The sequence below is a fragment of the Pristiophorus japonicus genome, chromosome 25, assembly GCF_044704955.1.
Source record: "Pristiophorus japonicus isolate sPriJap1 chromosome 25, sPriJap1.hap1, whole genome shotgun sequence".
Taxonomy (NCBI): domain Eukaryota; kingdom Metazoa; phylum Chordata; class Chondrichthyes; family Pristiophoridae; genus Pristiophorus; species Pristiophorus japonicus.
This window is the reverse complement of record NC_092001.1, coordinates 2,584,480-2,610,805: the sequence shown is the minus strand read 5'-3', so window position 1 is coordinate 2,610,805 and position 26,326 is coordinate 2,584,480. Positions and strand designations below refer to the sequence as shown.

The following is a 26,326-nucleotide window of genomic DNA, read 5'->3' as shown; positions in this document are numbered from 1 at the left end:
GCCCCTTGGGGAAAAGTGAACATAATATGGTACAATTCTTCATTAAGCTGGAGAGCGACACAGTTAACTCAGAGACTAGGGTCCTGAACTTAAAGGAAACTTCAATGGTATGAGACGTGATTTGGCTAGGATAAACTGGCGAATGATACTTAAAGGGTTGACGGTGGGTAGGCAATGGCAGACATTTAAAGATCACATGGATGAATTACAACTATTGTACATCCCTGTCTGGCGGAAAAATAAAACCGGAAAGGTGGCTCAACCATGGCTAACAAGGGAAATTAGGGACAGTGTTCAATCCAAGGAAGAGGCATATATATTGGCCAGCAAAAGCTGCAAACCTGAGGACTGGGAGAAATTTAGAATTCAGCAGAGTAGGACAAAGGGTCTAATTAGGAGGGGAAAAATAGAGTATGAGAATAAGCTTGCAGGGAACATTAAAAACTGACTGCAAAAGCTTCGATAGATATGCGAAGAGAAAAACATTAATGAAGACAAACGTGGTCCCTTGCAGTCAGAATCAGGTGAATTCATAATGGGGAACAAGGAAATGACAGACCAATTGAACAAATACTTTGGTTCTGTCTTCACTAAGGAAGACACGAATAACCTCCCGAAATTACTCAGGGACCGAGGGTCTAACGGGAAGGAGGAACTGAGGGAAATCCTTATTAGTCAGGAAATGGTTGTAGGGAAACTGAAGGGACTGGAGGCCGATAATCCCCAGGGCCTGATAGTCTGCATCCCAGAGTAGTTAAAGAAGTGGCCCTAGAAATAGTAGATGCATTGGTGGTCATTTTCCGGAATTTCATGGACTATGGATCAGTACCGATGGATTGGATGGTAGCTAATGTAACCCCACTTTTTAAAAAAAGGAGGGGGAGAGAAAACAAGGAATTATAGACCGGTTCGCCTGACATCGGTGGTGGGGAAAATGCTGGAATCAATTATTAAAGATGTAATAGCAGATCATTTGGAAAGCAGTGACAGTATTGGTCCAAGTCAGCATGGATTTATGAAAGGGAATTCATGCTTGACAAATCTTCGAGAGTTTTTTGAGGATGTATCTAGTGAAGTGGATAAGGGAGAACCAGCGGGGATGTGGTGTATTTGGAATTTCAAAAGACTTTTGACAACGTCCCACACAAGAGATTAGTGTGTAAAATTAAAGCACATGGTATTGGCGGTAATGTATTGACGTGGATAGAGAACCGGTTGGCAGACAGGAAGCAAAGAGTAGGAATAAGCGGTTCTTTTTCAGAATGGCAGGCAGTGACTCATGGGGTGCTGCAAGTTTCAGTGCTGGGATCCCAACTAATTAAAATATATGTTAATGATTTAGACGATGGAATTGAAGGTAATATCTCCAAGTTTGCAGATGACACTAAGCTGGGTGGCAGTGTGAGCTGTGAGTAGGATGCTAAGAGGCTGCAAGGTGACTTGGACAGGTTAGGTGAATGGGCAATTGCATGGCAGATGCAGTATAATGTGGATAAATGTGAGGTTATCCACTTTGGTGGCAAAAACAGGAAGGCAGATTATCTGAATGGTGAGAGATTAGTAAAATGTGAGGTGCAAAGAGAACTGGGTGTCATGATACATCAGTCACTGAAGGTAGGCATGCAGGTCCAGCAGGCAGTAAAGAAAGCAACTGGCATGCTGGCCTTCATAGCGAGGTGATTTGAGCAGGGAAGTCTTACTGCAGTTGTACAGGACCTTGGTGAGACCACACCTTGAGTATTGTGTGCAGTCTTGGTCTATTAATCTGAGCAAGGACATGCTTGCTATTGAGGGAGTGCAGCGAAGGTTCACCAGACTAATTCCCGGGATGGCAGGACTGGCATATGAAGAAAGACTGGATCAGCTAGGCTTACACTCACTGGAATTTAGAAGAATGAGAGGGGATCTCATAGAAACATCTAAAATTATGACGGGACTGGAGAGGTTAGAGGCAGGAAGAATGTTCCTGATGTTGGGGAAGTCCAGAATCAGGGTCACAGTCTAAGGATCAGGGGTAAGCCATATAGGATAGAAATGAGGAGAAACTTTTTCACTCAGAGAGTAGTAAACCTGTGCAATTCTCTACCACAGAAAGTTGTGGAGTCCAGTTCGTTGGATATATTCAACAGGGAGTTAGATGTGGCCCTTAAGGCTAAGGGAATCAGGGGGTATAGAGAGAAAGCGGGAGAAAGAGGTACTGATGTTGCATGATCAGCCATGATCATATTGAATGGTGGTGCAGGCTCGAAGGGCCGAATGGCCTACTCCTGCACCTATTTTCCATGTTTCTTTACAATCTTGGTGTGTGAGTGTGTTCTGTGCTGTATCTGTCCATCTCTGTTATGTGAATATCAGCTCCACTCCATACCCGTCATTCTCCAGTATGTAAGTATTGTTTTACTGTGTAACACCAATTCATGATAGAGTATTGGTTTTACTTTCTAACTGTCAATTTGTGTTGTGGAGGTGAGTTTTATGCTGAATCTGTCGGTCTCTGGTAAATGAATCTGAGTTTTACTCTCTATCTATCTGTTTCTGCTATGAGTGTGGCCTTTCTCTGTATCTCTCCATTTCTGTTATGAGAGCCTGGGTTTTATTCTGGACCCGTCAAGTTCTGACATGTGATTGTGGGACGAACTCTATACCTGCCAGTTTCTGTTTAATTTTGAGTGGGTTTCCTTTGTACCTGTCAGTTTCTGGAATGAAAGAGAGATCTTTAACCTGTACCTGTCAATTCCTGGTTCGTGAGTATGGGCATGTCACTGTATGTCAATTTATGTTATGGGAATATGGATTTTAACATGTCAGCCTCTGATATGTGAGTGTGGGTTTTATCCTGTATCTCTCAGCCTCTGATATGTGAGTGTGGGTTTTATACTGTATCACTCAGTCTCTGATATGTGAGTGTGGGTTTTATACTGTATCTCTCAGGCTCTGATATGTGAGTGTGGGTTTTATACTGTATCTCTCAGTCTCTGATATGTGAGTGTGGGTTTTATACTGTATCTCTCAGTCTCTGATATGCAAGTGTGGGTTTTATACTGTATCTCTCAGTCTCTGATATGTGAGTGTGGGTTTTATACTGTATCTCTCAATCTCTGATATGTGAATGTGGGTTTTATACTGTATCTCTCAGTCTCTGATATGTGAATATGGGTTTTATACTGTATCACTCAGTTTCTGATATGTGAGTGTGGGTTTTATACTGTATCTCTTTGTCTCTGATATGTGAGTGTGGGTTTTATACTGTATCACTCAGTCTCTGATATGCAAGTGTGTGTTTTTTCTGCAACTGTCAGGTTTTGGTGTGTGTTGAGGTTTAATTTGTGCGTCTCAGTTTCTGCTGTGGTAGTTTGGGTTTAATCTGTATTTGCCAGTCTCTGGTATGTGAACGTGAGAATCAATTTTACTTTTTACCTGTATTTCTCTGATGTGTGAGTGAAGATTTTGCCTTCTGTGTCATTTTTCAGATGTGCGGGTGTGGATTTCACTCTGCCCCGATCAGTTTCTGCGCTGCAAGTAACAATTTTACTTACTGCCTTTCAGTTTTCCGATATGTGCACATGGGATTTACACTTTACCTGTCACTCTCTGGTATGCAAGTGGAGATTTTATTCTGTTACTGTCACTTTCATATATGTGGGTGTGTGTTGTATGCTGTATCTGTCAGTCTATGGTACGGGAACGTGGGTTTTATTCTGCACCTGTCATCTTCTGGTATGTTCGGGGGATTTAAATACTGAATCCGTTAGATTCTGAAACATGAATATGGCTTTTGCTCTGTACCCATCAGCATCTGATATGCGAGTGTGGTTTATACTACATGTTTGACACTTTTTCTGATCGATGATTGTCTTTTATTCTCTGCCTGCCAGTTTCTGGCAAGTGAGTGCGGGTGTTTAATGTACCTGTCAGTGTGATCTGTTTCAATGGTGAAACAGCATGTGATTATACTGCTCCATGTGGCTGTAAGATTCACAATGTAACTCTGCCATTTCGGATCATTGTGGGACTGACACCTTCTGCTGTCTGTGACAATCGGATTGAGGCCAGTTCTGTGTCTCTGCGCTCTGTGAGTGATAATCTACTTACTGTGTGTGAGAAGGAGCTGCCTGCACTGTTCCTTGTATTCTGGGTGGAGGAAAGATCACATTTTTCTGGCTGAAGAATTTTGTTGTGAGAATAATAATACGAGAACATTATTAGTTCTAAGATATGGATGCGGGGAGAATATGATGTATCTGAGGGAGTGACAATGTATCTCTCGATCATCAGCAACACGGTTCTGCAGAACTCAGCTCACCGAAACAATATAACCCGTCTTTAAAATATCTTCCCCTACACTCCTCTCCTGGTGCCTGCAATAGATGCACTTTGTGAAACTCCTCACATCCTCACTGTCAGGCTGTGTTTCCACTGCTCACTGCCCAAGAACAACAGACACGGTGAGATTGGAACTGAATCAGGAACATTCACTGCTGATTTGGGGAAAGAAAGCAGCAATGATTTGAAAGAGCGAGGTGCTTTACTTTCTCTGTTACCTTACTCTGTCCACACACAGCCCGTGAATGGCCTCTCCATTGCTCCACTCACACCATGTTCCAGAACTAGTTCCTGCTCAACTCTGCCTCTTACACACAACCCCTGAGGGAACTAAACCAGGAACGTTCACTGCTGGTTTGGAGAGAGAAAGCAGCAATGATTGTAAATAGCAGATTCTGACCATTCTATCTCCCTTACCCTGGACACACGCTGTCCACACACAGCCCGAGAATGGCCTCTCCCTTCCCCCACTCACACCACGCACTGAGACTGGTTCTTGCTCCACTCCTCCTCTTACACACAGCCCCCGACTCTCCCTGAACTCCCCCCGGACTCAATGCCGATCTCTGAGCCCATCTGTGGACATGCTCCCAAAGGGCTGCACTGCTGTAAGGAGGCTGCTGCTCGCTGCCTTACCCCGGGGTCACAGTGTCTCCATTCCCGGCTGTTTTAAACCATCTTCTTCCACTCACTGAGTGAATGGCGATTACAGGCAGTTCTGGGGGAGGGGAAGTACATGCGCTCTTCTGCTCACTGGGAATCAACACATGGGGTGGGGCTGAACCACGCATGCGCAGCTCTCTGCAATAATTCAGCCTGTAAAAATCAAGGCGCACTTTTCCCAATTTACTTTTATCAAAATCTGAGCAAAGGAACTGGGCCTTGGGGGAAAGGACAGTGAATGATTAAAGCTGGTAGCCTTGTCCCTTGGAGAGTCTCACTTTGGGATCATTCCGTGCAGGGTGTTTCTCTCCATGAGCCCGTCTTCACAAAGCAATTCTGCAAAAACATCAGAGGGACGAGGGAGTGGGAAAGTTTGCTGGGACCATGCAGGAGTTAATATCTGACAGAAACAGTCCGAGATCAGTTTAATTACAGCAAAACACTCGGTCATTGAAAGTAATACCGAAGTGGATAATCAAAGGGCTCCAGTGAGGGAGGAACTTATTACAATCACTATTCATAATGAAGTAGTACTCAGAAAAATAATGGGACTAAAGGCAGACAAGTCACCTTGCCCTGATGGCTTACATCGTAGGGTCTTAAGAGAAGTGGCTTCTGAGATAGTGGACACATTGGTTTTAATCTACCAAAATTCCCTGAATTCTGGGGCGGTCCCAACAAATTGGAAAAACGAAAATGTAACGACTCTATTTAAAAAAGGAGGCAGACAAAAAGCAGCAAACTATCGACCAGTTTGCCGAACATCTGTCATTGGGAAAATGCTGGAGTCCATTATTAAGGAAGCAGTAGCGGGACATTTGGAAAAGCATGATTCAATCAAGCAGAGCCAGTATGGTTTCATGAAAGGGAACTCATGAAGCCTCCCCGACTACCCCCTGATCCATTACTCACCTCCGCCCCGCTGAAAAAGGACTGTTTTGCGGAAAAGATAATCACCATGTCCTTTCCGCCAACAGACGCACCACGCTTGCTCCAAACACAGCTCGGTCTCGCGCCTGCGCACTGGGCCCCTGTAGTCTGGGCTCGGCACGTCCTCCGTCGCGGGGAATGCTGGATAAATACCAAAGGCCACGTCAGAGAATGGGACAGGATTTACTGGGCCCCCATTGGGCACTGAACCATATTCATTCTGGCACTTAGACTTTGTTTCTGCTGCTCTGAATAACCCTGTACCTGAGCTGGAGATTAATGTTCTGTCTCAATACTGAATAAATCAGCTTGTTTCAAACACCGTGTGTCCAATATTTCATTTCTCCATAAAAAGAGACTAATAAATGTTCCCTTCCCTTCCATTTTGAGCCTTTTCTTACTCTAGATTATTTGACTTCTCAATTAATTCATCTTTTACCACATCAAATCCTAAACTTGTTTCCTTTGAGTACACGGCTTGTGGATATCTGAGACTGAACCGGCGTGTCTCACTTTACACTCATTTAACGTTCCTTTCAACCAACCCTTCAAAGAACTGTCTTGCGTAAGACTGTAAATCTGTTATTTTCTGTATTTAACGATTTTTGAATGCGGTTAATAGATCTTCACACATACTGCATGTGATCAACTTTGAAATGTTCTGACCTTTGTAATTGCCTTTGCTAATTTTGAAGTGTTAGTTGATTACAATTACTTGTTACTAACATACCTTGCAGTATTTCTTGCATCAAAGTAATTGTTTAAATACTTCCTTTATCAGGTCTTTAGCTTCCCCACTGATCTCTGTTTCTTCTTGTGGGTGAATCGAGAACTCGGTGGCAAAGTCTGAGCATAAGGGGGCGCCCATTTAAAATGGAAATGAAGAGGAATTTCTTCTCTCAGAGTGTCGTGAATCCTTGAAATTATCTACCCCAAAGAACAGTGGAGTCTGGGTCATTGTAAATATTTTAGGTGCAGAGAGAGTGATTTTTCAAAGATAGTGGAGTCAACGTTTATGGGGAGAGGGCAGGGAAATGGAAGTGAGGCCAAGATCAGATCAGCCAAGATCTTATTGAATGGCGGGGTGGGCTGAAGGGGCCAGATGGCTACTGCTGCCCATATTTCTTATGTTCTTATCCTTGGTTAGGAGCTGGATTTAGATGTAGGTTTAGTGGTTGTGGTGATTTGTTCGGATTGGGATTAGTGATTGAGAGAGTCAATAGGATATTTGGCTTAAGATATAATGATTAACTTAGAAAGCACGATTGGCAATATAAGTGTTGCTGGACATGATCTTTTCCATTTCATGTTTTTAACCTCACAGAGCCGAGTCACAAAACAGCCTCACAATGTGTCCATTCAAGGAACCTTCTTTCCTGCGCAAGCCTCGTTTCTTTCTGTCAACAACACATCGTAATCTCTACATTTCTCATGGACAAATAAATTAGTGACATTAGATTTGTGTATTTTGGAACAATAACAGATGGATACAATTGTTGCACAGGTTACATCTAATCATCAACCTGCCTAAAAAGAACTGCTGACAATAATCTGTCACCAGGCCCCACCAGTCACCGTCTGATTCCTCCAACGTCTCTTCATTCATTACCCACCTCTCCCACTTGAGCTGCTTTCACCGGCATGGACTTGTTAGTCCGAATGGCTCATTTCTGTGTCATTCTGTAATTTTGTAGTCTCATTGTAAGTGGTCCCTGGATTTGATGATTCATTGTAACTGGTCCCTGGATTTGGTGCCTCAGTGTAACGGGTCCCTGGATTTGATGTCTCAGTGTAAGGGGTCCCCGGATTTGGTGCCTCAGTGTAAGGGGTCCCTGGATTTGATGCCTCAGTGTAAGGGGTCCCTGGATTTGATGCCTCAGTGTAAGTGGTCCCTGGATATGATGTCTCAGTGTAAGTAGTCCCTGGATTTGATGTCTCAGTGTAAGGGGCTCCTGGATTTGGTGACTCAGTGTAAGGGGTTCCTGGATTTGATGCCTCAGTGTAAGGGGTCCCTGGATTTGGTGTCTCATTGTAAGGGGTCACTGGATTTGATGTCTCAGTGTAAGGGGTCCCTGGATTTGATGCTTCAGTGTAAGTGGTCCCTGGATTTGATGTCTCAGTGTAAGGGGTTCCTGGATTTGATTCCTCAGTGTAAGGGGTCCCTGGATTTGATGCCTCAGTGTAAGTGGTCCATGGATTTGATGCCTCAGTGTAAGGGGTCCCTGGATTTGATGCCTCAGTGTAAGGAGTCCCTGGATTTGATGCCTCAGTGTAAGTGGTCCCTGGATTTGATGTCTCAGTGTAAGTGGTCCCTGGATTTGATGTCTCAGTGTAAGGGGCTCCTGGATTTGGTGTCTCAGTGTAAGGGGTTCCTGGATTTGATGCCTCAGTGTAAGGGGTCGCTGGATTTGGTGTCTCATTGTAAGGGGTCACTGGATTTGATGTCTCAGTGTAAGGGTCCCTGAATTTGATGCCTCAGTGGAAGGGGTTCCTGGATTTGATGCCTCAGTGTAAGTGGTCCCTGGATTTGATGTCTCAGTGTAAGTGGTCCCTGGATTTGGTGCCTCAGTGTAAGGGGTCCCCGGATTTAGTGCCTCACTGTAAGGGGTCCCTGGATTTGGTGCCTCAGTGTAAGAGGTCCCTGGATTTGGTGCCTCAGTGTAAGGGGTCCACGTATTTGATGTCTCATTGTAAGGGGTCCCTGGATTTGGTGCCTCAGTGTAAGGGGACGCTGGATTTGGTGCCTCAGTATAAGTGGTCCCTGGATTTGATGCCTCAGTGTAAGGGGTCACTGGATTTGATGCCTCAGTGTAAGTGGTCCCTGGATTTGATGCCTCCGTGTAATGGGACCATGGATTTGATGCCTCACTGTAAGTGGTCCCTGGATTTGATGTCTCAGTGTAAGGGGTCCATGTATTTGACGCCTCATTGTAAGGGGTCCATGGATTTGATGCCTCAGTGTAAGTCGTCCATGGATTTGGTGTCTCAGTGTAAGGGGTCCCTGGATTTGATGCCTCAGTGTAAGGGGTCCATGGGTTTGATGCCTCAGTGTAAGTAGTCACTGTATTTGATGTCTCAGTGTAAGTGGTCGCTGGATTGGGTGCCTCAATGTAAGGGGTCCCCGGATTTGGTGCCTCAGTGCAACGGGTCCCTGGCTTTGGTGCCTCAGTGTAAGTGGTCCCTGGATTTGATGTCTCAGTGTAAGGGGTCCCTGGATTTGCTGCATCAGTGTAAGGGGTCCCGGGATTTGATGCCTCAGTGTAAGGGGTCCCTGGGTTTGGTGCCTCAGTGTAAGTGGTCACTGGATTTGATGCCTCAGAGTAAGGGGTCCATGGATATGATGCAGCCGTCTAAGTGGTCCCTGGATTTGATGCCTCAATGTAAGGGGTCCCAGGATTTGGTGCCCCAGTGTAAGTGGTCCCTGGATTTGATGCCCCAGTGCAAGTGGTCCCTGGATTTGCTGCCCCAGTGCAAGTGGTCCCTCGATTTGGAGTTACCATCCAAGTGGTTCCTGGATTTGGTGTCTTAATGTAAGTGGTCCCTGGATATTGTCATGTATTCATCTATCATTGTAATCCATGTGTAAGCTGACCTAAGTTGTACACCTTGAGAACATTGACCACAAGAGGGTGAACTTGTGGCAGACACTCCTAACCTGGAATTTCAGGTAAAAAAGGGGAAGCTCCACCCACCTTCATCGCTTGAGATCTTGATCATAAAGGGAACTGGTCACAGAGTGACCTTCTTTCAATATGGGCCTCGTGTCCATTTATACTGTATAGTAAGGACATATCATTGGCGACGAGAAACTGGGATTTAAACCACGCGAGCATGGCCACTAGCAGCAGAGAAGAGAGGTACTGTGTTGTGATGATTGAGACGACTTTATTGAAAGACTACAGCAAAGTTTTGTCACAAAGGAAAGTTTGGGACAGGATTCGGCCGACAAACGCAGGGGTCATCTCGACGGTTTGTGGATCCAGAATGTACTTCCTGATTAAGGCCCTTTTAGCACCAGAGAAGCCGGGGACAAGATGTTCGAAGAGCTCAGTAAATTGATCGGGGAACACCTTAAACCTGCGAGCAGCATGCACATCGCGAGACACCAGTTTTACATGAACTGGCAGTGAGAAGGGCAAAGTGTTCCTGACTTCGTGGCAGATCTCCGGCGACTGGCGAGCATATGTAAGTTCACAGATGCAAGCAGAGCAGAAATGATGCGAGTCTTTTTAATTGAGGGCATCGGGCATGCTGGGGTTTTCAGGAAACTGATTGAGACCAAAGACTTGACCTTGGAAGCGGCTCTGACAGCCCAGACTTTAACTCAGGGGAAAAAGAGACCAGAATGATGTGTGACAAAAATCTTGGCTCAAATGCGGCAAATGACCAGGGAGTCAACATTGTTAACGCGGCACACAGTTCTCTCGGCAGACAAGGGCAATCGGACATGTCCCAGCATGCAGTCGAACCCAAAAGGGGAATTCAACAGAGACAATGGCTAGCTGAACGGTGAATCATGCCATTGCAATGGACAATGCGGCCAGTAATGGGGCAATCAACACCTGTTAATGGTGCACTTAAGGAGAGTTACAGAGACAGTCAGAGACGATCGACTGGTAATGGACCTTTTGTTTCCAACAATGGGTCCTCCAGCTCATACTGGAGATGTGAAGCCAAACACCCAGACAAAGCCTGCAGCTATCAGCAATATACCTGCAGAAACTGCAACGTCAGTGGTCAATTGGCGCGTATCTGCAGGAAGCCTGCATCCAGGTTGATGTACGAGGAGGACAGGCCCGATGTAAGCTCTACGAGGCCAAATGAATACTGGTGAAAGTCACTGGAAACTGAAGTTCAGCGAGTTCATGTGGAGCACATATACAGTTCATATACCAGGACGCCACCAATAATGATGAAACTGCTCCTCAATGGCATCCCAGTACTAATGGAGCTAGACACGGGGACCAGCCGGTCCTTGATGAGAATCAACCAGTTTGAAAGGTTGTGGGTATCCAAGGCCAGGAGGCCAAAATTATTGCCGATTGATGCACAGCTGCGGACATATGCTAAGGAGATTATTCCGGTGCTAGATTCGGAGAACAGGTTGCCACTCTGGATTGTCCTGGGTGACGGTCCCACACTACTGGGGATGAGTTGGCTTGCTGTCTTGAACTGGAAATGGGGCGATGTCAGTGCATTTCTTTCCTGGAGCGAGTATCTTGCTCACAGGTCCTCGACAAATTTGACTCATTATTTCAACCCGGCATCTGAAATTTCATGGGGGTTAAGTTAGCGATTCACAAAAACCCGGACGCCAGGCCAGTACACCACAAGGCCAGAGCGGTGCCGTACGTGTTGCGGGAAAAAATAGAATGCGAATTCGACCGCCTGCTGAGGGAAGGCATCATATTGCCAGTTGAATTCTGTGACTGGGCGAGCCCGATCGTGCCGGTGCACAAGGCGGATGGGTCGGTCAGGATATGAAGCGCTTAGAAGGCCACCATCAATCAGGTCTCACTCCAAGACCAGTACCCGCTACCGAGAGTGGAGGACCTCTTTACGACATTATCCGCTGGTAAATTGGACCTGACCTCAGCTCACATGACTCAGGAGCTGGCGAGTGATTCAAAAAGGCTGACCACCATCACGACACACAAGGGGTTGTTTGACTATAACAGATGTCCGTTCGGGATTCGTTCAGCCGCCGTGATCTTTCAGCAAAATATGGAAAGCCTCCTCAAGTCGATTCCAAGGACGGTGGTTTTTCAGGACAACATCACCATCATGGGTCGCGATGCTGAAGAAAATCTCCACGACCTGGATGAGGTGCGACGCAGACTGGACCGGGTAGGGCTGCGACTGAAAAAGGCAAAGTGCATCTTCTTAACTCCAGAAGTAGAATTCTTGGGGAGGAGGGTAGCAGCAGACGGGATCACACCTACTGTGTCCAAAACGGAAGCGATCCGGAGAGCACCCAGACTTTTTTGGTAACTTTGTTCCCAAATTGAACAAGCTGTTAGAGCCTCTACACGTGCTCCCACGCAAACGTCGCGATTGGGTCTGAGGGAACAGCCAGGAAAGGGCTTTTGATAGAGAACGCAACTTGGTATGCTCCAACAAACTGTTAACATTATATGATCCATGCTCTACCTGCATCTCTCTGGAAAGAGTGAAGACTGCCTGGAAGGATCCCAGAGTGAGGAAATTCAGAATCACGGTCACCTTCACTGCTGGTAGCAGCGCTGTCCTATCATGGACTGAGGCTGCAGGTTTGGTTACAAGAGGTGGCAGAGGTCTATGAGCACCTCCTTTGTAAAGGGCAGACACCTCCCACGCTGCTTCTGGCTCAGGCTGAGGCAAAATAATTGCTCTTGGAAGGCCCTAGTTAGGCAGGAAATTTGAGCTGGAGACAGATCACAAATACCTAACGTCCCTTTTGGCCGACAACAAAGCCATAAATGCGAATGCGTCGGCACGCATACAGAGGTGGGCACTTACGTTAGCCGCCTATGACTACACAATTCAGCACAGATCGGGCACTGAACACTCTGCCGATGCAATCAGCAGGCTCCCACTAGCCACCACTGAGGGGGCAACTGAGCACGATGCTGAGATGGTGATGGCTGTTGAAGCTTTCGAAAGCGAAGGTTCACCTGTGACAGCCCGTCAGATTAAAGTCTGGACAAATAAAGACCCGCTACTCTCTTTAGTTAATAAATGCGTCCTGAATGGGGAGTGGGCAGCCACGTACAGGGCATGCCCTGAGAAAATTAAACGGTTTCATCGGTGCAAGGATGAACTCTCCATTCAGGCCGATTGCCTACTATGGGGAAATCGAGTAGTCATGTCCCAGCGGGGCAGAGAGATGTTTATCATAGAACTTCACAATGAGCACTTGGGCATTGTCATGATGAAGGCAATTGCCAGGTCACACATTTGGTGGACAGGGATAGATGCAGACCTGGAACTTTGTGTTCGCAGGTGCAACACGTGTGCTCAGCTGGTCAACGCATCCAGGGATGCCGCCCTTAGCCCCTGGTCCTGGCCCGCCAATCCATGGTGACGCATCCTTGTGGATTACGCAGGTTCTTTCATGGGAAAACTGTTTTTGGTTGGAGTAGACGCCTGCTGAAAATGGATTGAGTGTGCCATTTTAAATTCAAGCACATCCTCTGCCACGGTCGAAAGTCTACGGGCAATGTTCACCGCCCATGGTCTACCAGATGTCATGGTCTGCTGAAATGGTCCGAGCTTCACAAGCATTGATTTCCAAGACTTCATGGCAGTCAATGGAATCAACCATGTCAGAACGGCACCGTTCAAGCCGGCCTCAAATGGCCAGATGGATCGAGCAGTGAGGATAATCAAACAGGGGATCCTCAGATTCTAAGGGAGTTCCGTTCAAAGCTGCTTTATCACGCTTCCTGTAGGCCAATAGATCCCGAACACACACGCTCACAGGGATTCCACCCGCAGAGCTGCTAATTAAAAGGACACTCAAAACCAGGTTATCCCTTATACACCCTGCTATGAAAGAAATTCTTGAGAGCAGGCGCGAGTCACAATGTGACTGCCATGACAGGAATGCGAGGGCGCCATTATTGATGTCAATACACTGTTTTTGTCCTTAATTACGCTGCAGGGACCAAATGGCTTCCAGGCACTGTGATTGTCAAAGAGGGGAATTAGGGTTTTGTAGTTAAACTTACCAATGGACAAATCTGCCGCAAACAAGTGGATCAAACTAAAAGGAGGTTCAGCAACCCCATAGAAAAAGCAAAGGAAGAACACGACGTAGAGTTTACTCCACCACAGGTGACTGAACACCGGAACCAAGTGGAGGAGAGCCCAGTCACTGTGGACAGTCCAGACAGGCCTGAGGCACCACAAACAGCAGATACTCAGGCCAGCGCCCAACAACAGGAGCCCCAACTCAGGCGCTCAACAAGGGAGTGTAAACCACCAGAGAGACTTAACCTGTGATCTCAATAAGACTTTGCGGAGAGGTGATGTCATGTATTTAACTATCATTGTAATCCATGTATAAGCTGACCGAAGTTGTGTACCGTGAGAACATTGAACACAAGGGGGTGAACTTGTGGGAGACACTCCTAACCTGGACTTTCAATTATAAAAGGGGAAGCTCCAACCACCTTCATCACTTGAGGTCTTGGTAATAAAGGTAACTGGTCACAGAGTGACCTTCTCTCAAGTGTGGGCCTCGTGTGCATTTATACGGTATAGTAAGGACATATCAGATTTGGTGTCACAATGTAAGTGGTCCCTGGATTTGGTGTCACTATGTAAGGGAATTCTGGATTTGTTGTCAAGCACACCTCATCATTGGGACTATGGAAAACCCCGCAGCCCAGCAACGCATTCAGCACAGAATGATCCCACTAAAATCTATTCCCAATTAACACTACCCACATTAATTCACCAGAAATAGCCCAGTGCTTGCAAGGAACTGCAGTCCCATGTCTAACTTTGGTGGAACACACAATACAAAACATTTTAAAGCAAAAATAAACCCGATCATAGTTCAACAAAGGCAATTAATGGGCAGTAAGTACTCCTCACTGATACACCTCTTTCACCTCTACTCTCCAACTATCCCTCTCCAACTACTCTTTCGCCCCTATTCTCCAAACCCCTCACCCCAACTCCTCTCTCACCCCATTTCTTTCAAACTCTCACCCGAACTTCTCTTTCACCTTTCGCTCCAAACCCCTTCCCCAACTCCTCTTTCACCCCAACAATTTCATTTTCAACATCACGTACACAGGTCATCCACACTGGAGGTAAATCTGAGGAGCGTCTGTGTGATGGTGAGGTAATCACTGGACAATAAAATGCAGATACTGGTGGGTGGCTGCTCATTACCCTCGGTGTAATTTAATCAGCTTTCCCATTGAATGCTGCCCACAGATGGTTACCTTGGTAACGGAATGGTCAGTGTGAAATCACTTTCTAAACAAGGGCACACATGGCAGTGGGTCATCAATTAATGGTAAAGGGATTAAACACTCTGCAATTACATTGTAAATAATAGGAAAGAAAGGCTGAAAAATAACTGGCGAAGATCATAGCTTATCTCTGTAGAATGCACGAACAAACAATAAGAATGATGTGTTTAGTTTACACACATACACACTTTTACACATATATATGTAGCAAAGACTTTGTGTACACACTTTTCAGTTGTTGTACTTAAGCTGATCCAATATGTTTTATTAGGTCTTGCTGCGTCAGGATATAAAGATACCGCACGATATTGCTCCTCCCGCTGCCTGGAGGAATGGAGCAGATATTTAAAGAGACAGGGACTCCATTTTCTCTGCCGTGTTATACTTAAAAGAACATTCCAGTTTATCTCGGAGTGTCGGAGGACTTCACAAGCCGATTTCCCATTAACAGTCGCTCCCTTCTGTATTGTGCAGTGATTGTAAAGCTGTATATTTTCAGTGACTTGAGCCTTTCTATAATGACTCAGTTGTTTTTGACGATCCATTTGATTTGCTTTTCTAATTTGACAGGATTTCAGAATTATGCATTGTGACGAAGGTTTTCTTCAGAGATGGATTTAATTTTCTTTGAAATTATTCTTTCTTACCCTGTCCCAACACCACAAATTATAGAACACTCTGCAATACTGACTGGGAAGGTCCCAAGTTAGGTCCTTGATCTGGGCTGTTAGTTGTTCTCAGTCAAGGCAGTAGTTAGGGGTTCTAATTGTCTTCACTACCACTGGACTAAATATAAGTAAGAATTATCCAGTGCCCTTGCTCTTGATACCGATCCAGTGACATCAACTGAGAAGTGTGTGGATGTCACTTGAGGGCAGGATTGAACTCGGCTCTGATGCCTATCACAGTGGAAATGTCTATCCTCTACTTAAAGTAACAACTTTTGTCACCTCCATTTGCTGGGTATTAGAAGGGGCGGATCTGCAGCTTGGAAACTCAAATCAACCTTCACGTCAAGATCTGAGGGAATCATCAGTTTCATCAGGATCACTTTATCATCAGACTTTGGGAAAACACCAATCACAGCGGGGAGAAACAGGACATATGCTCTGTGTATGGATGCACCTTCAACCAATCGTCTAGCCTGTGAGACTCGTGTGCCCAGCTAACTCAACACTGTGAATGTGGGGACAGTGGGAATAGATGCAGAAGCACGTCAGGTGAAAACACATCAGGGAGAGGCCGTTTACCAGCTGAGTGTGGAAAGAGATACAGTCGCTTATCTCAACAACTGCTGCAGGCACATGCTAAGTCCTGTCACTGAAAGTGATTAACAGACTGGATTTTGTGTTCTTGATTCCGGGCGTGTTAGCTATCCCTAACCTGGACATTAAGGCAAAGAGAGGCACGCTGGAAGGTGTGGGGAATTGGGACTTGTCTCTGAGAGTAACCAAAGGCATGAGAATGAAACAATCGAGAGTTAGAAAGGAGAAAAGGCCCCAAATGGAGCAGTCGGTAACAGAACATCAATAGTCGCCTCTTGTCATAGAGATATCAAAATATTGACACGTTGTGTAATTTGAAATATCAAAATATTAAACTGCAGCCCAGTTTTCAGAATGATTAACATCAGCAGAAACAAATCCTAACTGACAGGACAAACATGATTCAGTCAGAATGTGATTAAAAGCAGTAATAACAGTAGAACCCAACCCCTGCAGTCACTTGAGAACTCGCAATTCAGATGACTGAGTAAATCTCTTCCCACACTTCCCCAGTGTGAACTCACTGGAGTTTCAGCAGATGATGGAGTGAAGCCCTACCCACACACGGAGCAGGTGAACGGCCTCTTCCCGGTATGACTGTGACAATGAATTTCTGGATCAGACAGGGAGCTGAATCCCTCCCCACAGTCTCCACATTCCCATGGTGTCTCCATGGTGTGGGTGTCCTTGTGTCTCTCCAGGTTGGACGATCAGTTGAAGATTCGTCCACACACACAACACGTGTAGCTTTTCTCTGTTGTGAATGGTGCGAAGTTATTTCAGGCTGTGGAACTGGTTGAAGCTCTTTCTAGTGCACTGGAACAATCTCACGCGGATGTTTTTTGTGTCGTGGTGCTTTCCCAGATGTTTGAAATATTTTCCATCAGAGAGAACAGACAAATATTCCTGCTTCCACATTCAAAGGCGGAGGATGTTGATCATTTCCACCTTACATGGTTGGGTTCAGACCTGCACCAGCTGTGTGCAAAGTGAGAATAAAATCAATGAGATGCTGATTTTCGCTGCTGGCTACTGGGTCTTTTGTGCTGGCCCAACAGTGTTAGACTGTGTTGCCCGAAAGGCTGAGCCTGGGCTGGCCCAATAGGGTGAGCCTGTGCGGCCCGAAAGGGTGAGACTGTGCTGGCCAAATAGTGTAAAACTGTGCTGGGCCGATCGGGTGACCTTGTGCTGGGCCAATAGGGTGTGACTGTGCCGGCCCAATAGGGTGAGCCTGGGCTGGGCCATTAGGGTGAGACTGTTCTGGCCCGATAGAGTGAGACTATGCTGGACCGATCGTGTGAGACTGTGCTGGCCCGAAAGCGTGAGCCTGTGCTGCCAGATAGTGTGAACTTGTGCTAGCCCGATAGGGTGAGACTGTGATGACCCGATAGGATGAGCCTGTGCTGGCCCAATATTGTGAGATTGTGCTGGCCTTGTTGTAATGTGCCAGGCAGGAAGCCTCACCAGTGATGCGCTCTAAAATATCGTTCACAACCGAGTTCATGATGCCCATGGCCTTGGAGGAGATGCCGGTGTCAGGGTGAACCTGCTTCATCAGCTGTAAATGGAGTAACTCTCGTTCCTCGACTTTCTGCGCTTCTTTCCGCTCTTCGGTTGTGTTGTAGTGACTGTTTTCTTGGCGCCTTTCTTGGCAGTAACTAATAAGAACATAAGAACATAAGAATTAGGAACAAGAGTAGGCCAGCTAGCCCCTCGAGCCTGCTCCGCCATTCAACAGGATCATGTCTGATCTGGCCGTGGACTCAGCTCCACTTACCCGCCCGCTCCCCATAACCCTTAATTACCTAATTGGTTAAAAATATATCTGTCTGTGACTTGAATATATTCAATGATCTCGCCTCAACTGCTTCCTTGGGCAGAGAATTCCACAGATTCACAACCCTCTGGGAGAAGAAATTCCTTCTCAACTCGGTTTTAAATTGGCTCCCCCGTATTTTGAGGCTGTGCTACCAAGTTCTAGTCTCCCCGACCAGTGGAAACAACCTCTCTCCCTCTATCTTGTCTATCCCTTTCATTATTTTAAATGTTTCTGTAAGACCACCCCTTATCCTTCTGAACTCCAACGAGTAAAACTGTTTCCCCCGGTGGTGGGAGCGTGCTCAGCGGCCGCCATATTGGTCAGGACGGTCTCACGGCGCATGCACGGTCCTTTGTGCAGGGACAAAGGGTGGGCGGGGCTTCAGGATGTCTGTCAGTTTGATTGGTCACATGTTTGTGTCCAGGTCAGTGGCCCCTGAAAGGGAGCCTTGTTGTTCTGATAGTTGTCTGGTAACCCTGCGCCAGCACGCCTCACCCTATTGGGTCAGACCAGCCCAAGCTAACCCAATTGAGCCAGCCCAGTCTCACCCTAATGGACCAACACAATCTCATCTCCTTGGGTCAGCCCGGGCCCACACTATTGGGCCAGACCGGGCTCACCCAATTGGGTCACCCAGGCACATCCTATTTGACCAGCCCGTGTTGACCCTATTGACCCAGCACAAAAGGCCCATTGATCAGCAGAGAAAATCAGCAGCTCATTTATTTTATTCTCACTTTGTTAGCTGGAAATGATGAATACCATCTGCCTTTGAATGTGGAAGGAGAAACATTTTTCAGTTCTATCTGTGGGAAAATATTTCAAACATCATCAGTGTGACTGGAAAAGCAGCGACACACACATTCCCTATCCGAGTGAGAATGTTCCAGTGTACTGATTGTTGAAAGAGCTTCAACCAGTTACACAGCCTGAAAAACATCGCACCATTCACAGTGGGGAGAAACTACACGTGTTCCGTGTGTGGACGAAACTTCAACTGATCGTCCAACCTGGAGAGACACAAGGACACCTGCTCCATGGAGATATCATGGAAATGTGAAGACTGTGAGAAGGGATTCAGTTCCCCGTCTGATCTAGAAATCCATCATCGCAGTCACACTAGGGAGAGACTATTCACCTGCTCTGTGTGTGGCCAAGGTTTCACTCAGTCATCTGATCTGCTGAAGCTCCAGCGAGTTCATACCGGGGAGGTGTGGAAAGGATTTACTCTGTCATTTGAATTGCGAGTTCGCAACTGACTGCAGGTGTTGGGTTCTACTGTTAGTACTGCTGTTAATCACATCCTGACTGAATCGTGTTCATTCTGTGAGTTGGGATTTGTTTCTGCTGATGTTAATCACCCATAAAACTGCGTTGGAGTTTGCTATTTTGATATTTCAAATAACACAGTGTGTCGATAGTTGATGTCTCCATGATAAGAAGAGACAAATTGATGTCATGTAACTGACTGCTTCACTTTGCGCCTTTACTCCTTTCTAACTGTAGATTGTTTCAGTTCTCAGACCTTTGGTTACTCTCAGGACAAGTCCCACTTCCCCATACCGTCCAGAGTGCCTTGATGTCCAGGGTCGGGAGAGCTAACACGCCCGGGATCACTAACCACAAAATCCAGTCTGTTAATCTCTTACACATAATGGAATTTTCTTGTTTCCACAGCATCTCTCTCACCTTCAATGTGTGAGTAGACTATCACATCTGCAAAGCTGGTTTCAATTTAAATTTGAATCCACTCAGTAAATGTATTTTTGAAAATATCTACAAGTAAACCGATCGCATCAACTAATTGGCAAAGGTTTACAGTCAACTCGATGAACAAGTAAAAATATCATGGCCCAATAACACAGCTCGATATTCACAGGAAAAAGTCTGTTATCTAATTCCTCGAATGTCAGTTGGTGAGATGAGAGACGGAATCACTTTCCACATTCAGCTGGTAAATGGCCTCTCCCTGATGTGTTTCCACCCAACGCACATCTGCATCCATTCCCACTGTCCCCACATTTACAGTGTTCAGTCAGCTGGGCACACGAGTGTCACAGGTTGACGAATGATTGAAGTTCTATCCACACACAGAACATGTGCACAGTTTGTCACCGCTGTGATTGGTTTTTTTCCAAAGGCTGATGAAAACGTGATCCTGATGAATCTGGTGAATCTCTCAAATCTTGACGTGATGTTTGGTTTGAGTTACCAAGCTGCAGATTCTCCCATTCTCATACCCTGCAAATGCAGGTTACAATGGTTGTTCCTTTAAGTACAGGATATTAATTCAGAAGAGACAAATCTAGATTCTATAGGATATTCTGTCCCCTCCTGTCCCTCCAAAGATGTAAAAGCCTTATTCTTGACACTCTCCCTCCATCCTTACTGTCTAAAATCAACAGAAATTTGTTAACCTCTGGTGCTTCACCATCAGTCGAATCAGTGAGTGTCAGCAGGATTTCCACTGTGGCAATCATTAGAGCCGAGTCCATTCCTACCCCCAAATGACATCCACAAACCTCCCAATTGATGTCACTGGATCAGTATCAAGAGCAAGGGCAGTGGCTGATTTTTACTCATATTTAGCCCAGTGGTACTGAGGACAATTATAACCCCTGAACTGCTGCCTTGGCTGAGAGCAACAAAGAGCCCAGATCAAGGATCGAACTTGGGAACTTCCCAGACAGTATTGCAGAGTGTTCTAAAATTTGGGGGGTTGAGGGAGGGTTGGAAATAATATTTTGAAACACATTTTACTCCACCTTTAAACAAAACCTTCGTCACACTGCACAATTCTGAAATTTTTACAAATTAGACAAGCAACTCAAATGGATTATAAAAATAATGTGCCATTTTAGAAAGGCTCAAGTCAATCGAATATACAGCTTTACAATCACAGGACAATAAATAAGGGAGCGAATGTAATTGGGAACTCGGTTCGTGAAGTCCGCCGACACTCTGAGATAAACTGGACTGTTCCTTTAAGTATAAATAGGCAGAGAAAAGAGAGTCCCTGTCCCTTTAAATAGCTGCCCCATTCCCCCTGGCAGTGGGAGGAGCAACGGCGCGCAACTTCTTGAGATACTGACACAGCAAATACCGCCGGATTGGTTCCCGCAAGTTCCCAAAGTCCTAAGAAATAAATTGCATCAGTTTAAGTTGAACAACTGAAAAGACTGCACACCGAGTCGTTGCTATGTGCGTGTGTGTGTGTGTGTGTACACAAAACACATCATTCTTAATCTTTGCGAGAGATAAGCTACTTTCTGCACCAGTTATTATCCAGCATTTTATTTCCTATTATTTACAATGTAATTGCAGAGTGTTTAATTCATTTACCATTTATTGATGACCCATTGTCTTGTGTGCTATTGTTTAGAAAATGATGTCAGAATGACCATTCCGTTACCAAGGTGACCATGTCTGTCCGCAGTATTCAGTGGGAAGGGAATTAAATCTTTGCTCTTGGATTTGGACGCTGTGGGAACATCGGCGCAAAATCACACGTTTTAATTTGAAATGTGCCTGTTTTCTCACATGTCGAGCGGCTGTGAGAAATGGAACTTTGAGTAAAAAATGGCGGGGCTCGTCCGCAAACCTCTCACATATCAAATGTGATCATCCCGAAAGAAGAATCATAGCCCAAGACCAACGAGCCGCCAACAGTAAAGAGTGTAGCTCTCAGATTATGACGGTAGTGAGAAAATACATTCAGCCCATCGTGCTTGTGCTGTCCCTCAGAGAACTATCTAATTAGTCCTCCTCTCCATCGTCCTACAAATGTTATCCTTTTGACGAATATATTATTAATTTGAGACATGACATGAGCAAAGTACAGCATCCTTGCAAGTAAAAGGGGAATTTGGCGATGAGGTTAAATGTGAACGTCAAAACGTGGTCAAGGTGTCAGCCAACGACGACGACGGGATTCGAACCCATGTGTGCAGAGCACAATGGATTAGCAGTCCATCGCCTTAACCTCTCGGCCATCTCGTCCCTGCTTTAACAAATCGTCAGCCATTAAATCTCCTGCTTTTCGTATCCAAACAGAAATAACATGCAAGAAAGTCCACTTCACAGCTTGCTCTGCCCGTGCATGCAGATCGACAATGATGAAAACTTGCCATGAGATTCTTTCAGCAAACAGCCTTGTTTTGCTTCAGGTGAGTGACTGGAAGAGATGGTTGGTTTCTCGGCAGATCGCAACAAAGAATATAAAATTTCACGTAGCGAGTTAAGTTGACCGCGGCAGGACGTGAACCTGCAATCTTCTGATAACTTTGCTGTGAAAATCGAAGTCAGACGCCTTACCCATTAGGCCACGCGGCCGCTGCCTGCGCCATTCATTGTGCTGTTGTGTATATTGCGAGCAAATTCGGGGCAACTGCAATATCAAGGAGTGGTTTTTGGAAAAGATGAGCATATTTCGAGTCAATGAACAGATGCACTGCGATCTGGATGTGCACCGGCGCAGGCAAGCCGAATGAAAATTGGAACACAACAGTTTAACAATTCGGTCATTGCAGCTGAAATCATACCCCTTCTCAAACTACACAGGATGACCCGGGTTTATGAGAAAATCCGTTTTAACGGGAAAGATTATGAATCGGAACTGATAACCAGCCCATTTAAACAGAAACAGAATGATCCGGGACTGCAAGGACATCCCTTTTACCCAGATGCAGAATAACCCTTGACTGACAACAGTTCCCTTTTAAAAGAATAAAGTGAGATTTAGATCATCCATGAAGGCAATTGTGCAGTGGGGCTCAGGAGCACGCGAGGAAGAGACTGTTATTGAAGCCAGGCAGGAAGGATGGAGGGACGGAAAACCAGCCCAGTCTGAAATATATTAATATTTAACATTTTAAGAAAATAAATGCATTTAAATTGTATTTAAAAAAAATTGAATTAGAGTTGTTTTAAATAAATAAATAATTGATTCCAATCTATGTATTTTTTGATTGAACGAAGGCTGTGTGACGAGAAGAATTCCATTAGAATGAGGGGTGCAGTCAATAAATACCCAAACACAGTAAGCCCATTGTGGAAGACAAGCCATGAGGGAAGATGTGGGCTACAAGGGCGATCTTTTAAAGTCGCGTGTGTCTTTCTGCTGGATCTGACAGCAGCTGCTTGTGCTGTGAAAGAGGTCAAATGTAATAGAGGCCAGCGCAGGCAGAACAGAAAAAGCATATTTATTTTGGAAGTTAAAAATTTGGGATAATATATAAATATCCACATCTATATATACATGTATAAACAAAGTCAGTCAGTCAGTCATGTCTTGTCTTGGTTTGATTTGATTTGAATTCGAAAATAAGGATGGAGTATGTCATCATGTCACACAGCCCACACGCAAGCCCTGCCGAAAAGCGCTATATTTCTAACTTGTGTATTTTCCCTTCTTTCAAACGTGGAATAGCAAAATCCCACAGCAGATTCTTCTACCGCCAGAGAGTCCACGAAGGAGTGTTCAATCAAATCAGTACGGTTTCAAGTTGAATGTAATGCATTTTTCTCACATGACAGTCAGATCGCACTGCAAGTTTGCACACACTCTGGCTTACACAAACACACAAACAAACTCAAATTCCTTAACCTCCAAAGGCAGGTTTTGAAAATTGAAATTGGAAATCCGGGACAGACTGCACATCCCTTTTAAACAGACACAGAATGATGAGGGTCTGATAGCACATCATTTTATAGAGACAGAGAATCATCTCGGACAGACAGCACATCCTCTTAAAAGGGACACGGAAATAGAATGAATAAAAACAGATAAATATTTAAAACTCGGCAGTTCGTGCAGATTTTGTGGAGGATGAATCCGGTTTCACGTTCTGTCGGATAATATTTCCGATATTTTAGGAAAAAGTTAAAGATTACAGATGTTTTCAACAAAAATAGCGCCTGGAAAAAATACGCAGCGAGAAAGGTCAAATGGGAACGTCTGTGATACAGTGGAACGCAGGAGTGATTAAATAATAAATGGCACAATGGAGAAAGGCAAAGTGGGTGGTAATCGGGCAATAACGTAACAAAGGATGGTCCAGAGGAGGTGTTAGTGGGAATAGCAGAACCATTACCAGACAATGGGAGCAGTGCTTATCATCCGATACGTTGAACATAATGTTGAGGCCAGAAGACGAGAACATGCCTACAATATAGGGTGTCACCGCCTTTTAATCAGACCAGGCAGCTTTGCCAGCCCGGATTGATTTCCTGTCCGCTTTGACTTCGGCAGCAAAGGGGCGAATTAAAAAGGCAGCTTCTCTCATCTTTCCAGCTCAAGAGAAACAGGACGCACTCATATTCAGGGCAGAGGTGGAGATTAACGCAGAATGTATGCTTATCCCAATTTAGGTGAACGTATGCGTACAGACAGGAAGATATACTGATCAAGTATTGGCCGGAACCAAACAAGGGTTTAGGTTATCCAACGCGTCACAGAGCCGAGCACCTCTGAGATAATTTAACTTTACTCACTTTGGCGTGTTTCACTTTGCTCTGGGATTTGGATGCTCATGGAACATCGACGTCAAATCACACGTTTTAACGTGAAATATGTCTGTTTTCTCACATGTCGAGCGGCTGTTTGAAGCGTAAATTTGAGTAAAACATGGCGGGGCTCGTCCTGGATTTGGCCCGTGAACCCTCGCATTTCAAATGTGATCATTCCGAAGCGAGAATCATAACCGTGGACCAACGAGCCGCCGACAGTGAAAAGGGCAGCTCTTAGATTCTGACGGTGGTGAGAAATGATATTATGGCCCATCGTGTATGTGCTGTCTCTCAGATACCTATCTAATTAGTGCCCCTCGCCATTGTACTGCAACTGTTCTCCTTTTGATGAATATATTATTAATTTGAGACATGACATGAGGAAGGGACAGCATCCTTGGAAGTAAAAGGGGAAATTGGCGATGAGGTTAAATGTGAATGACAGAAGGAGGTCAAAGCTGTAAGCCAATGACGACGAGGATGGGTTTCGAACCCTTGCGTGCAGATCACAATGGATTAGCAGTCCATCACCTATAACCTCTCGGCCACCTCGTCACTTGTGCAGTGTATTTTTAGCCATTCAATCTCCTGCTTTTTGTATCCAAACAAAAATAATGTGCAAGAAAGTCCACTTCACAGCTTCACAGATGCAAATCGACAATGATGAAAACGTGTTAAGAGATTCTTTGAGCAAACAGCCTTCCTTGACTTCAAGTGAGTGACTGGAAGAGATGGTTGGTTTCTCGGCAGAATCACAACAACGAATATAAAAATTCACGCAGCGAGCGAAGTTGACCGCGACAGGACCCAAACCTGACATCTTCTGATAACTTCACGGTTATAATCGAAGTCATGCGTCTTATCCATTAGGCAACGCGGCCTCGGCCAGCACCATCTATTCTGTTATTGTGTATATTGCGAGCAGATTCGGGGCATCTACAATATCAATGACTGGATTTTGGAAAAGATGAGCATCTTTTGAGTGAATGAACAGATGCACTGCGATCTGGGTGCGCACCGGCGCAGGCAAACCCAATGTAAATAGAAACACAACAGTTTAACAATTCGGTCATTGCTGCTGAAATCATACTCTTTCTCAAACTATACAGGATGACCCGGGTTTATGAGAAAATCCGTTTCAAAGGTAAAGATTATGAACCGGAACCTACAACGAGCCCGTTTAAAGAGACAGAGAATGATCCGGGACTGCAAAGACATCCCTTTTACCCAGATGCAGAATGACCCTTGACTGACAGCAGTTCCCTTTTAAAAGAATAAAGTGAGATTTATATCATCCCTGAAGGCAAGTGTGCAGTGGGGCTCAGGACCACGCGGGTCAGAGACTGTTATTGAAACCACAGCTGATAGACAGGCAGGAAAGAGATAGGGACATAAAACCAGCCCAGACTATATTATATATGTATTTAACATTTTAAGAAAATAAATGCGTTTAAATTTTATTTAAAAAAAATTGAATTTGAGTTGTTTTTAATAAATAAAAAATTGATTCATTATCTATATATTTTTTGATTGAAGGAAGGCTGAGTGACTGGGAAAATTTCATTGGAAGTGAGGTATGCAGTCAATCATTATCCAAGCACTGTGAGCCCATGTTGGAATACAAGCCACGAGCGAAGTTGTGGGCTACAAAGGCGATCTTTTAAAGTCGCGTGTGTCTTTCTGCTGGATCTGACAGCAGCTGCTTGTTCTGTGAAAGAGGTCAAATGTAGTAGAGCCCGGTGCAGGCGGAACAGAAAAAGCATATTTCTTTTGGAAGTTCAAAATTTGGGATTACATATAAATATACTCATATTTATACATGTACAAACAAAGTCAGTCAGTCAGTCATGTCT

At 45.2% G+C, this 26,326-nt stretch overlaps 2 non-coding genes across 2 annotated transcripts; both read right to left on the bottom strand.

Annotated features, from left to right (window-relative positions):
- Positions 1-21,883: 21,883 nt before the first annotated feature.
- trnas-gcu (transfer RNA serine (anticodon GCU)) lies at positions 21,884-21,965 on the bottom strand. The gene has a single exon. It is a non-coding gene; the product is annotated as a tRNA-Ser (tRNA).
- Positions 21,966-22,209: 244 nt separating this feature from the next.
- trnar-ucg (transfer RNA arginine (anticodon UCG)) lies at positions 22,210-22,298 on the bottom strand. Its single transcript is given in 2 exon segments — positions 22,210-22,245; positions 22,262-22,298. It is a non-coding gene; the product is annotated as a tRNA-Arg (tRNA).
- Positions 22,299-26,326: the final 4,028 nt, after the last annotated feature.